This window comes from Macrobrachium rosenbergii, chromosome 55 (assembly GCF_040412425.1).
Source record: "Macrobrachium rosenbergii isolate ZJJX-2024 chromosome 55, ASM4041242v1, whole genome shotgun sequence".
Taxonomy (NCBI): domain Eukaryota; kingdom Metazoa; phylum Arthropoda; class Malacostraca; order Decapoda; family Palaemonidae; genus Macrobrachium; species Macrobrachium rosenbergii.
The window spans coordinates 47,738,894-47,753,364 of NC_089795.1; the positions used below are offsets into that span (position 1 = coordinate 47,738,894).

At 34.7% G+C, this 14,471-nt stretch overlaps 1 long non-coding RNA gene across 2 annotated transcripts in view; it reads left to right on the forward strand.

Annotated features, from left to right (window-relative positions):
- Window positions 1-1,072: 1,072 nt before the first annotated feature.
- LOC136835210 (uncharacterized) overlaps window positions 1,073-14,471 on the forward strand; it is a 429,151-nt gene continuing 415,752 nt past the window's right edge. The window contains exon 1 of one of the 2 annotated variants that reach the window (XR_010852051.1): window positions 1,073-1,178. This is a non-coding gene — a long non-coding RNA (uncharacterized lncRNA). The remainder of the gene's footprint in view (window positions 1,179-14,471) is intronic. The other variant, XR_010852048.1, reaches the window with a different exon arrangement.

Sequence of the window (14,471 nt, forward strand, 5' to 3'; positions counted from 1 at the left end):
CCAACACCTCAGTGTTACTTCTTAGTGCAACTGTGGGGGTTTTCTCCCAATTGCAACTTTAGACACTTCTTGTACTCCTTTATTTTTTGGATCTAAATTTCATAAATCAAATTCGTATAATTGTGCAGAATGAAGGTATCATAATCCAACCTTTTTCCGGAATACGTGACGTCCTTACGGTTGCGCCTGGCTGTCTGAACACTTATAATACCGTCATTTTGGACGATAAAGGTGCATTCCTTTTTCCAGTTAGCCAAGCCAAGCTCTCCCTGAATGCCTTCTGGCTGCAAACTCTTCCTCTCACAGGCGTCCTTTGTAAAAATATCTGTCAGAGGTTGGGTCAGGAGACGTGATCTATTATGACGTCTTCTAAAGACTCCTTCTTTTACTCCACGGGTCGAACCTCCCACTTCCATTCTCTTCTGGTCATAAATATTGTGGCTCATGGGATCTCTGGTGTTAGTTATTAGGCATCGGCTTATAAGGTATGATTTTGAACATAACCACATCTCTCGGAATCTACCTCTTAATCAGGAATACGACGAAGGTGTTGGCACAATGATATTTCAAATGTTAATTTTATTACGTTTTAAAATTTTGTGGTATTTTGTCTGTGGGATAGTTTCTAACAGTAAAAAAATGAAATGGAGAGAGAAGAGAGAGAGAGAGAGAGAGAGAGAGAGAGAGAGAGAGAGAGAGAGAGAGATTCGTTATAATTTATGAACAAATGTGGTGGATATGTTATTTCTCTTTGAGTCCTTTAAAGCTGAGCTTCTATCCCTTCTATGTTGCTTCACAACTTCTTGGATTGTTCTAATAGTAATAATGATAACAATAATAATAATATTAGAGAAGATTTTATGTGAGCTATGAGCAACGATTTTAAGTTTCATTTTAGATTCTAAATGATGCGGAGGCGTCATGGTTTTTCGAAAGAATTTTCATAAATACAAAGAATTTTTGTATGTCCTTGTTTTAATTATGATTCTTAGTAATAATTGAATTTTCTGTATTATATATTTGCATCTCGTTAAATAAATTAATAAAGAAATACTCATAGTGAAAGAAAAGTTGATAGTGTAATTATATTTCCAGACTCAGATAAACACTTGTGGTGAAATCGGGTGTTCAATGTCCGTAGACTTCAGTGACAGTTTTTGTAAACAAAGATTGATTCGGTAAATGGACGAAATTTGTCTCCGTTGCCCTATGAATTGAAGGTGCTGGGAGTTGTACGAATGCAGTGGGTTGCAATGGAGTTGTTTCCTCAGAGATGGATGTTCTGAAACACAGTTCTTCTCTGGATTAACTTTTGACAATGGAGTTTCACGCGTGGAAAGTTTCAGAACTTTCTTTACTTTATCTTCGGTCTTGAAGTGCAAAAATGGTAGAAAAATGTTGCGTTTTCCTCTGCATTTTCCGTGTTACAGTTTCTTTGTATTTGATGTCCTAAAATTAATTACATGTTACTTTTTCTCTCCATATTTATATATATATATATATATATATATATATATATATATATATATATATATATATATATATATATATATATATATATATATATATAGAATCTACTGGTCACTTTTGCAATTATGAGATACAAATGTAATTTAATATCCAATTCGCTACTTAATGGACCTGACGGTACCGATCCATTCTTAAAAACTTCTTCGGTGATGGATCTTTCGGGATATTGTAGTGACAAAACGACATTTATAAATATTTTGAAGATATTGCCTTGTAAAGTTAAGGGGCATTTTTGACATATTTTTTTTTATCACGCCGTGATGTTAATGATAATGATTGTTGAAGCTATCAAATTTAGTTTCATATCAGATCTCAAAAGTACTAATGATAATATCCCGTAATTTAGAATTATTAATACAATTTTAATAGTATAAATGGATCGAATATCTTGGTCTCGATCGTAAACCGTAGTATGCAACCGATCCATTTATCCATAAAATTTCATTTCAGTTGTCATCAGTTATCGAGGATATTCCCAAAAATTAGCGATGACAGAATTGAAAACAAACGCCGATTTCCCATACGGGCTTCATACTATTTCATGTTACATGCGTTGTTCGAGTCACGTATGCCATATGGAGATAAATAATACATATATATATATATATATCATGTTTTTGTAAGATTGCGTTAAATACGTTTTGCTGGGATGACGTAACTTTCTTCTAAACTTCTCCATTGTCTCTCGCACCCAAAACGGACTTGTGACAGGAGAACAGAGCTTCTAGGCACTTTTGTATCCGATACCCAAAATGGCTTTAATGACATCAGACTTGTTTCACGTTTACAGGATCCTGTGTTTAAGATACTTATGTATTCAAACCAGATAATTTTTCCGTCTTACTGACAAATAATCTCTTTTTTCTTTCTCTTTTTATTAAAAGTGTGACTTAACTAATTTTTGTGGTGATTTTAACATGGACTTTTGAGATCTAATGTTCAGAAAGTATTTATTCCAAGGGGTGTTAAAAAGCCATTTTTCTGATACACTTTAACATTTTACAGAGGTTTCTGTCAATCTTAAGGTAATGATGATCTTACTTATTGATACCATGGTATGATAAGTTAATAAGCTGTGGTATGATAATTAGTGTTTTGTTTAATGAAATCATTATTGATAAATCTTATGTGTATTTTTGTGTGTTTTGTAGTATATTTTCACATTTTTTATGTTTGTGATGTAACATTTATTTACATAGCATTGTAAATATTCTTGTAATTTAACATTGCATATTAATTTAACATTGCAGATATTTAACATTGCATGCAACATTTACTGAGATTTCTGACCAAACTTGAATAATTCTTGATAGTTTAAATTTTGCTGATTAATTTAAAATCCTGATAAAGTTATCGAATTAGTTTTGTTTCATGGATTTAATTCAAACATTGACGTTTTGATAAACTAATAGTAATTTTTCAGATTGTGAATTCTAATTAATTGTGAATTCTAGTTATAAACTTTGAATCTGAATAAATTTTTTATTTAACATTTTTAGAAAATCAGTGTTTCATTTAGATCACCAGTGAATAGGATTGATTAGTGAAAGGCAAAGTGATAAAATTTTTGTTCTTTTAGTTTTGCTAAAGTATTAAGACCAGGGAAACAGTTAGAGTTTTTGATGGAGTGATGCCCTTTTACTCAATAAGATTTCTAGTTTAATTTTTGATACCTCACATGTTCTGATGAACTTAGTTTGATTTTTCAAGTGATTGATAAATAAGTTTTTCTTAAGGATCACTTTAATTTAGAGTATTCAGTCGTAACAATTAATGTTATGAGAGTTCAGGTATCTGGCTGAAGTGAGGATATTTTTGAATCTTGAAATTAGTTATGTAATAACCAGGTACTTGATACGCATCCAATATCTATATTGATATATATATTTATCTTTAATTATATATATATATATATATATATATATATATATATATATTCTACAATCCTGCAGGATTGTTAACAAGCGGAGGCAATATCCGAAGCCCATACTACTGGCTTTGTCGGAATAGGCTTTTTTCTGCCTTTATGGGATCCTGTGTTCAAGCATACCTATGTATTCAAAAGATAAATTTTCCGTCTTTACCGACAAATAATGTAAATTTTCACTTTCTTTTTATGAAAAGTGTGACTTCTGCGTAGTGATGTGACATGGACTGATTTTGAAGTTTAGAAATATTCATTCGCAGGGGCGTGAAAGCAAGTTTTCTGATACACTATACATTTTATTTTTTCTGTCAATCTTGGAGTCAGTCTTCATCTTTAAATCATTTATAACTGAATAAACTCGAATCATAATGTGTTTTGTTTAATCACACATGATAAACCATCAGACAACAACATTGTAATATATTAGTGTAAATTAATTGGTTTTACATTGTCAATCATTCCGGTGCGAATATATTACCCTATATCGCAGATACAACGCTTGTAACAGATTATTGGGGACCAAGACTGTAGAACGTGAACCTGTTATGAAAAGGAAATTATCAAATAGGGTGTGTTGGATCAGACATAAACGGTTGATAAATATGATTAATGGTTAGAAAAAGCTCGTTAACTTAAAGTAATAGCCTGCTACACAGGCCATCAAGGCTCTGTTAGCCTTCCGGGAAAAATGATTAGGAACTGATAAGGCCTTAGTTCATATAAAACTCATTCTTTTCTTTCGGGTTTACGAAAGGCAATAAATTAAGTGAGGGTGCTTGTTCTTGGGTTTTAATTTCTGTGATTCTATTTCTTGCATCATACGCAATTACTTGACATTTATTCTTATACGTTCTATTGGGTTTGGAAGGTACTCATTTGAGTACGATACTTAAAATGTTTAAATCTGTAATTTTATTTGTTGCACCTTTCTGCATTGCGAAAACAGATTTATCGTTATGAAACCAGGTTGGGTACTACGAAATTAATTCTACAATCCTGCAGTGATTGTTAACAAGCCGGCCAGTTTCTGATGTAATCAGGTTATTCATGTAGTTAAGACATTAGTACGTAACACGCACGGACCTTGAATTTTAACATCGTTTTCACGCTTATCTGGGCCCCCTTGAGTGTTACATTTAATAGTCATCTCCATCTCCAGTTCGGATAAGTTCACACATTTAAAAATTTTAAAATCTGCAGAAAAAGTGAAGTACAGTTACGTAAATGAAAGTACCGGGTGTTTCGAAATTGGAGCCCCCCCCCCCTCTCCACAGAACAAATGGTAAGTTATGAAGTTTTCTGCTATAGCCTATCTCAAGTACATTATTTTAAGTTTCTATTAAGCTATTTTTCATTTACATTTCTTGTATTTTCAGACTGAGTGACAGAGTTAGATACAGCCATGGCTAACGACTCAGATTCAGATGGATTGACCCGAATCTATAAATGATTCAGAGGGCCAAGGATGCTGGCGCATCCTTTATTTCACGTTCCTGGATAGCAAAATACATTAAAAGAGATGAATCTATTGTTAAAAGAAACTGGAACAAAAATCCATATGACTGTCATCGCAAAAAGAGTGAGAATCTTGGAAGGCCTGAAGTCCTTTCTCAAAAGGTCAAAAGACAACATAGCTGAGGCGGTGGGTAGACCAAGAAAGTCTTTATGTAAATTGGCGCTTGAACTAGAAACAAAAAGGGGAAAGAAAGAAGTTATAGTGCTGTATAATGAAGTTGAAAAATCTGAATCAAGCCATTTCATGTTAGGGAGCAAGCCCAACATCACTCAGCAACAGAGAGAAGACCGTGCATGGTTTTGTGGTTCATTTCTTAAAGATTGGGATGAAGCTGACTTTCTCCATCAGATGAATTCTTTATTTACACAGTCAGGAAGCCAAACCATAAAAATGGCATAATTTGGGCTACAAAGTTGGATGATATCAGCGATGACGTGCACTATCGCCAAGTTGTGAAATTTCCTGAATGTTTGGGAATTTTTCTCTGTTTCACAGCCAAATGGTTAATGTGGATCAGCAAAGAAAAAGGACAGTCATGGAATGGCGAATACTTTGGAGAAACTTGTTAATGGTGGAGTATTTCCTTTCACTAAAGATCCTGAAAATGTGTTATCTCGTTGAAGAAGACACATTTTTGCATGATAAGGCACCATGTTTCAATGCTCTTCAGACACAGGAGCTGCTTAAACAGTGGTATCGATTTCTTCTTGTCAAGTGAATTTCAGGTTGCTCCCCTGACCTTAATGTGTGTGAAAACATTGGTAGTATCTTAAAGGATCGTGTTGAAGCACGCACAGTGAACTATGATGGTATACAAGCCTCGACGACCTGCAAAAGAGGTGACCGAAGTGCTTAAAATGGTTTTGAGTCTCAGCTTTTTGCTTTGCTGAAATCATACCCATCAAGAATGCAGGCTGTCTACAGGCAGATGGAGTTCACACAAAATATTAAATACTCAGAGAAATTCTAAATAAATACCTGTTCTGAATTACTTTTGTTTTGTCCATATCAATTTTTAGTTTATGCTGTAGGTGGGGTGGTGGGGGCTCTAATTTCGAAACGCCCTGTAATTCTTTGAATTTGTCGTTGAGATGAATGCACATTCATCGTATGTTAGCATGAATTATATGCTAGAAGGATCCTGTGTAAGTGTGAACTGAAACTGAAGGTTCATTGTTTAATACCGATTGAGACCTGGGTTCGATCCCGATTTGGGTCAGATATTTATTTCTGTTCCACACGTGATTGTGTGTTGATTACATCTGTAATATTTACTAAGAAGGGATAATTCGAATGAAAAGCTGTCAGTTGGGTCAATGCTGGGTCGGAAGTTTGGTAAAACTCACTGGTATGCTAGGCAGTTAGCCTGCCCAGGTAAAAGCCTTAGGTACAGTGGTACTTAGGTTCCAACTTCCTTGTATTACCTGTGCGGTTCAGTTGGTACCGCCCTTGCCCTCAGTTGAAAGACCTGGGTTCGATCCTGACGTGAGTGAGTCAGAAATTTATCATTATATATATATATATATATATATATATATATATATATATATATATATATATATATATATATATATATATATATATATATATATATATATATATTAAATCTTGGAAGCCACGAATCAAATTTAAAATTCCTAATGCGGAAGTCAACTTTTCTCTCTTCTTGGACATTCAGAGGCGTTTCTCACCTATGAAATATTACTCCTTCAGAACTTTCACTAATGCCGTGAAATAATGCAGTCTTTCAACTTCTGTGTGCGTGCGGACATTTATTTTTTACCAAGAAGACTTTATTAGCTACCACCAAAAGGTCTCTCTTTTCTTATATTTCTCTTTCATTCTGAATTATCCAGTTATTTTCGGGGAATTTCTCCAAGCCTCTTCTCTCTGATTTTTGTAATTACTCTCAAATCCTTTAAAAACTCTCCAGAATTGTTTATTCTTTACATGAATTTTCGTAAGCCGACCTTGCGATGAATTCAAGGATAATCTTCGCAACTTTTAAAAGTTCTTTGAGCGTTTAGTTTGGAATTGTTAATTAACTATACTGTTCTTTATCAGGACTGAAGTCTTTTTTTCCCTTTCTCCAACTTTGCGCATTATCTCCATTCATCCTTCTCACCTGCTTTTCGTAATATATGTTCTATATTTTTTCCATTCTTTATATTCTGTCCCTCTTATACTTTTTGTTCAGTACATCATTCACTATCTGGTTTTCAATCATTCTTTTTCTTCTTCATTTTCTCAGCTTAATCCCTAGTCCAGGTCGCTGTTTTTAATGAGTTTGTTTTATCATGGTTTTTTCACACTTTTCTCGTGTCTTTCTGCGAAGATAAAGTTCATCGTTCACAGCTTAATCCTTAGTCGGGTTCTGTGTTTTTAGTGAACTTTTATCAACAGTTAGATAAACTAACAAAATATCTGTCATGATATTGAGTCATCATCTTCTTCTCAGCTTAATCCCAAGTTGGGTTCGCTGGTTTTAATTAGCCTTCATCAATAATTAGATAAAATAACAAAATTTCTATGACGACATCGTATCCTCAAAAACATGACTATATTTCCCCCCTTGTCTTCCAATTTCCTTTACAAATGCTCATTCTGCACCAGTTCCATCCCTCTGGTCTCCTCTATTCCCTTTCACAAAATGCAAATTTTTCTTCGGCACGCACTTTTTTTCCTGCTAATATTTCTTCAAGGTGTAAACGTTTTGGGGGTTTTTCCCGCTTCGGTGGTGAGATATTTCTCTTTTTCATCGTTATTTCTCTCGTTTTTTTAGAAACTAGTTGCTTTTGTAGATAAAATTTTTTTATCGAAATTTCTGTCTTCATTATTGCAGTCAACTAAATTATTGAATCTCATTCCAGCTTCGTGGCATCTTCATGCATTTCAGTTAATATCTTATTGCTGTGAATACCTCTAAATACTATGCAGAGCAATGCGCTCTTCTTTTGAATTAACTTCGCCAGTTATCGCTTTCGGCTTTTTCCAACAGTTAACTCTCTCTCTCTCTCTCTCTCTCTCTCTCTCTCTCTCTCTCTCTCTCTCTCTCTCTCGTTGTTTGTTCTCAAAACTTTGATCTTCACGTATTTAATTTTTTCATTTCAACCAATTACTTCCTATTAATAAAAATGAAGCCAATCCATTCTGCAAGATGTTATCCATTGTTTCATTACCAAGCAACGTTTCTTGTCCATTGTATCCCTCTTACCCTATCTGTATTGTACAAAGTTAAGTATACCCTAGTTTTACCAGACCACTGAGCTGATTAACAGCTCTCTAGAAAGGGCTGGCCTTTAGAATCGTGGCTAAGAACCAATTGGTTGCTCAGCAACGAACCTAGCTTATAGGAATCCAAGCCACATTATAGCGAGAAGTGAATTTCTATCACCAGAAATAAATTCCTCTAATTCTTCATTAGCCGGCCGCAGGCTCGAACTCGGGCCTAGCGAGTGCAAACGTATAATTTAATGCCTTCCACTTTTCGCACGTTCAGCAACTTTGTTGAGGACATAACACCAAAACAAAAATCTTTTATAACACAAAACAGATAATTTCAAAATTATTAACTTTAGTCTGTGACAAGAATAGCATTATTAAAACTTGATTTAAGTCAACCTTATTCCTTTTTTTATTATTTTCACTTATATATAATCTTTTAACAGATTCTCCAAACCCAAGATTCGTTGAGGTTTATCCTGCAAAAATCTGTGATAATATCTTGACTCTTGTGTACTTATCTGTTATCTGATCATTCACGCATGACTCAGTCGATGTCTGCTTAGCCAAGGAGGCGGAAACACCCCCCCCCCTCTCTCTCTCTCTCTCACACACACACACACACACACACACACACACACACACGCGCGCGCGCGCGTTCGCATTCCATTTCACTATCATCCTCTCTTCTTTTTTTCTTCGTTCGTTTGTTTTGTTAAAGTTCTCTCTCTCTCTCTCTCTCTCTCTCTCTCTCTCTCTCTCTCTCTCTCTCTCTCTCTCTAGTCGAACTCCCATTAGTACAAAATTCTCTTTCTGCTTTATCAGTGCCTAATATAATGAAACTCGATGCCTCGATTTTATGCATTTCATATCGGCATTAAAGAATTAAGTTACCAAGAGTAAAGGAACTGGGAATTTTGTTAAAGTAGATAACGTTTCTTGCGCCTGAGCAAATTTTAGTATTTTATATATTCCCATAAAGTCTGCAAGGTATTTTACATATTTCCAAAGCGTGCGCATTTTATTTTGAATATTTCGGAAAGTCTGCATGATATTATAAATATTTTCAAAACATCTACATGATATTTTAAATATGTTTAAAACGTCTTCATGATATTTTAAATATTTTGTAAATGTTTGCATGATATTTTAAAAATTTTCAAAATGTCTGCATGATTTGACAGAATTTCCAAATGAATTATGTTAATTATGGATAGAATTCCTTGAGCTTTCATCGGCTTTATTAGACCAAAAAAAAAAAGTTTTCAACCAATTTCTGAGTTTTTCGAGAAAAAGGGCAACCTGAAGACTGAAAGGAATTTTCCGCTATCTTTATCGTCCCGTTCTAACAAGGTTTCGAGAGAGAATTCTGATTCGCTAAACATCCCATCGAACGTAAAAATGGGATTTTCTGGTTTTATGTCAAGTCCCCCGATGCCGTTTGCCGAAATTCGGCTCTCTCATTTATGTCTTTGATCTCTCCATATCACTGGACCTGGAAGGGGTTTGATATTCTCGAAGTGTAACTGGCTTTTAGGCTAACTCTGTTCTCATGAATAATTGGTCTTCAGAATCCTTTGTTCGTGCATAGATAATTTCAGACATTGCGATTCATTTTAAGAATTCTGTAAAAGAAAACTTTTGTGCCGGCTTTGTCTGTCCGTCCGCCCTCAGATCTCAATAACTACTGAGGGTAGAGGGCTGCAAATTGGTATGTGGATCATCCCTCCCCCAATCATCAGACATACCAAATTGCAGCCGTCTAGCCTCAGCAGTTTTTATTTTATTTAAGGTTAAAGTTAGCCATAGTCGTGAATCTGGCAAAGACATAGTACAGGCCACCACAGGGCCGTGATTCACGTTTCATGGCCCGCGGCTCATACAACATTATACTGAGACCACCTTGATTATACGATGTACAGAAAACTCGATTTTTTACTTGTTTATTTAGCGTATACCATTCCAAAACTGTTAACTTATTAATATATTCTTTATATATTTATTTATCTCATTTTAAATTTATTTATTCTAAGAGATTACTGTTCTCTTCTACACTGCAATTTCATGGGCGGTTACCTGATGCATCAAAAGATCAGTTCATTATTAGCTATGGAAGCAAACTAGCAACACAGAGAGCGCATATTTATCAGTAAAAAAAGTAATAAACAAGAATTTCTTGTTTTAGCTTAGCTCAAATTCCCTCCAAATATCGACACAGTCTCTTTCCAAATCCCGTCTCATACTTTCGCCAAACCTCGACTCAATTTCCCAACAAATCCAGTCACGAACTCCCACGGAATTTCGAAAGTTGCCTGTGGTCTGGTGTATATTCGCTATACAGAATGATTGCACTTCGCAAAGCAAGTTACAGTTGGCATATCAGCGCCAACCTATGCCATTTCACTGTTACTGGTGAAATTGTTAATATTTCATTGCACTCCTTCGTTGCAGAGGGCAGTGCATGATCTTTCCATGCAGCTCAAAGACTTAGAGGAAAAAGAAAGTAGCACTTGTGTAGGAATTAATCTCGACCTGTGGCCAAACCCCAACTCAGGCATATTCCTCTCTCTCTCCCTCTCTCTCTTTCTCGGCCTTTACACTTACCCTCAGAAAAGAATAGCTTAGATAAAATTCTGGATTCACAGCTGGCTCAGAAAAAACTTATCACGTTCGTAACATTTAACAGGAAACCTATCAGTATTTTTTATTTAGATTTAACGAGACAGCCACGCAGGCAATAAAATGAACAAACGTAGATAACCAAGGTCCAGTTTCAAGAATTAGTTTCATAGTCTTAAATCCAAGCTGTGTTCCGCGTTGGAATAACGTATTCATTGTCACGGAATTTAGTGTGTGAAAATTCGCTTTACTGGAAGAAAATTCTGAGAACCAGTGATATTCAATACACCTATTAATCCTAGCTTTAAAGTCCTGTTTTATTTAAGTTAGTGTTATGCATTCAGTTCCACGTGATTTACTTTATTTCAAGAAAATTCAGAGATCCATCGTTTGCAATAAAATTTCAATACCTTCTGCTCAGCACTTGTTAGAGATAATTTTAGATTTTTATTAACTGTTCATGGTTTTAGAATGACCTTTTACAATAAGAATCGTAATATTATTGACAAAGTAGTAGTAATAGTAGTTGGTTGATTGATTTATGGTTGCTAAAACTGGCTTGACAACATAGTAGTAGTAGTAGTAGTTGTTGCATGAATAATATAAAAAGGACCACCGAAATACTTCAGAACGACGCAGGCTAGAGCAAGCAAGCAGTCCCAAGAAAATCGGATTTGTTGATTCCATTTCGCACCGCATATCCATTTTGCAACTGGAATTAATCGAACTCCGGCGCAATTTTAGAGTCAGCTCTTGGGAAAATGGCGCTGATGGAAGCACAGATTCCTATTTTCACTTTTCATTTTCTTTTGATGCATTTTATTGATATTGGGAACGGGTAAACACGGCGTTTGGGGTCGGTGTAGGTTCGTGGGGTCCGGCTGTATTATGTTCGATGTTATTGCATGCACATGTTTTCATTCGCTAATATTTTTATGCAGTTATTTACTTGATATCAGTAAGACATCAGTCAATCGATAAAACAGATGTGTATATATATATATATATATATATATATATATATATATATATATATATATATATATATATATATAATCACACACACATATATATATACATATGTATGTATGTATGTATGTATGTATGTATGTATGTATGGATGCATTTATATGTATACATATCTTGGATTAATTTTTTTCAGTAAACTAAATGTTTTCACCAGTAAAAATATATTCGATCAAGAAAACGGTTAGTATATAGAAGCATTTCTAAAAGCATAAGAGCTTGTTCCTGAGTGGAAGCTCTTTTTCTCTCTAACTTAAATAGTTACACTAACAGGGATTTCTAGAAAAATACAAAAACGAACAAAATTACTTTCCTAAAAGAAACTGCCTCCCGCTGAGAAACTTTTCTTTCTAAGAAACGACATTTCGCGAGAAATAACGTTTCCTGTTTTTCTCAACCGAAAAATTAAAAAAAGGCTGACACGTATGAAGGTGGGAACGAACGCACTTCCTCCGTTGGAATGGGGGAAAACAGACAGAAGAAAAATAAGATGGGAAGAGGGAGGGGGAGAATGAGTGGGGGGGGCGCGTGGGAGTAGGAAGAGATGTGATGCAACCTACATAATTCGGGGAGGAATGAGGTACCGACCACTAAACGTTTGTTGGAAGGAAATAACGTTGGAGAAACCCTTAGAAACACGATGGCAAGCCTGGAGAGGAAAGGGGTTACTCTGTAAACACACGAGATCTCGCAAATGGAATTTAATTTCTCACCTTTTAATTTGTACTTTTACTTTCCTTCCGGGCTAGAAGGAGAAACACCCCCCCCCCCACACACATACACACACTATTACACAAAGAGAAGATTAAAGGCTTCGAGTCGCAAGAGAGAGAAAAAAATATTAATTGTAATTCTCTGTTTCTCCTCAGTCGTCTTTTCTCAACATTCGAAACTCTCTTAGTTGGTGCAGCTGTTCAGTTCTTAGCTCCACGAATCGTTCTGTTAGAGAGACAAAGAAGGGAGTCGGAGGGGGGGTGGGGATAAGAGACTAGGGAAGAGAGAGAACATACCCACTGTTACGTAACACAACCTAAGACGCTCAAATGACAGATCCATTTAGAGTAAGGATGCCTTGTTGTGAAGCTTGTTCAAGGTCTTCCCTTTTTCTTTCGTTTCACAGATAAAAAAGAGGCTTTGAAGCTGAGAATCTTAGACGTTCCCTTATGGGAAATCAAATGCTGATTTATGTAGTCCTTTGTTACGTAACTTGATAGGAAACGAGTAGATCTTGGCCTTTGTCGTGACAAAGAATGATATATTGGTTGCATTAAGTATGAATATGATTGGTTTTCCGTTCGTGAAATGTATACCACTGGTTATTTAGGTTTATCATTTCTGTAATACGAATCGACAATTAAATGTTACGTTTATAAATGTACCGCATAAAAATATGAGCTTTGTGGGTTTTGTGGTTATATGTGTGTGTGTGTTTGTGTGTGCGCGAGAGAGAGAGAGAGAGAGAGAGAGAGAGAGAGAGAGAGAAAATAAGTTTACATACGCTAGGGTTACCTTAACACTAAATACTTTCAGGTCTAAACCTCCACATTTTAGTGATTTGTGAGTCCGTGTACGCTTGTGAATGTACACACTTGTTTGTGGATGGACGGCAAGACAAAAATAACCTTATCTTTCCAAACGACAAGAAAAATGATCCTTCATGCAAGATTTAAATGTGTTGTGAGCTCCTCTTGATATCAGTCTCTTACTGAAAATTTTATTATTATTATTATTATTATTATTATTATTATTATTATTATTATTATTATTAAGAAGGAAGTAGACCCTCTCTTAAGCAAGTCCTGTTAAATAGGATAACTGCGTCATTTGAGTTAATTTCACATTGAGTTTTCTCAATTTTCCTTATAATTCTTTTCTCTTCCACGTTAATATTACACAATAATTGGCCAATTTTCATATTTGCATTAACAGTAGTAGTCTATTTTCCCTACAAGAGAAGGCAGTGAAACACAATGTGGTAAACCCTTAGAGTTTAACAAAAGTCTTCCTGCAGATGTTTTCCAGAGTCGTCCTTAACAAATTCCTTTTATTATTATTATTATTATTATTATTATTATTATTATTGACAAGGCATTAAAATAATCTGAATAATTACCGTATTTATATTAAACATTGAGAGCAGTCAAAAATTCACATGTACCATGTCATTTTTAACCCTCGACAACATCAAACCAGTAATTGTATTAACGGTAAATCCTAATTCAGTTAGAAAAAATTAAGAGTGATTAATAAAAAATAATATTCTGTATTGTCGTATGATTTCGTATTTTGTTTACTCAGTAAGATTATAATGATTTATTTAAAATGATATATTATTAATTACTATGAGAAGACAATAGCCTGTTGTAACGCCAGTTTCCGCGTTGACAAATTAGCTGGAACACTTTTACAAATGTGCTATTATTTTTAACAATCGATGAATGTATTATGAGTCTTCATTAGCATTAAAGTTTACCCGTGAATAAAGAATCATGTTTGTTGTAACTATCAATACTTGGTTTCAAAGAATAATCATGTGTCCTTATAATTATTAACTTCAATGGAAACCAATTAATTATATTTTATTTTCCATTTCCCTTCTTTTTTATTTAGTTCGTGTCCCATTTTTAGTAT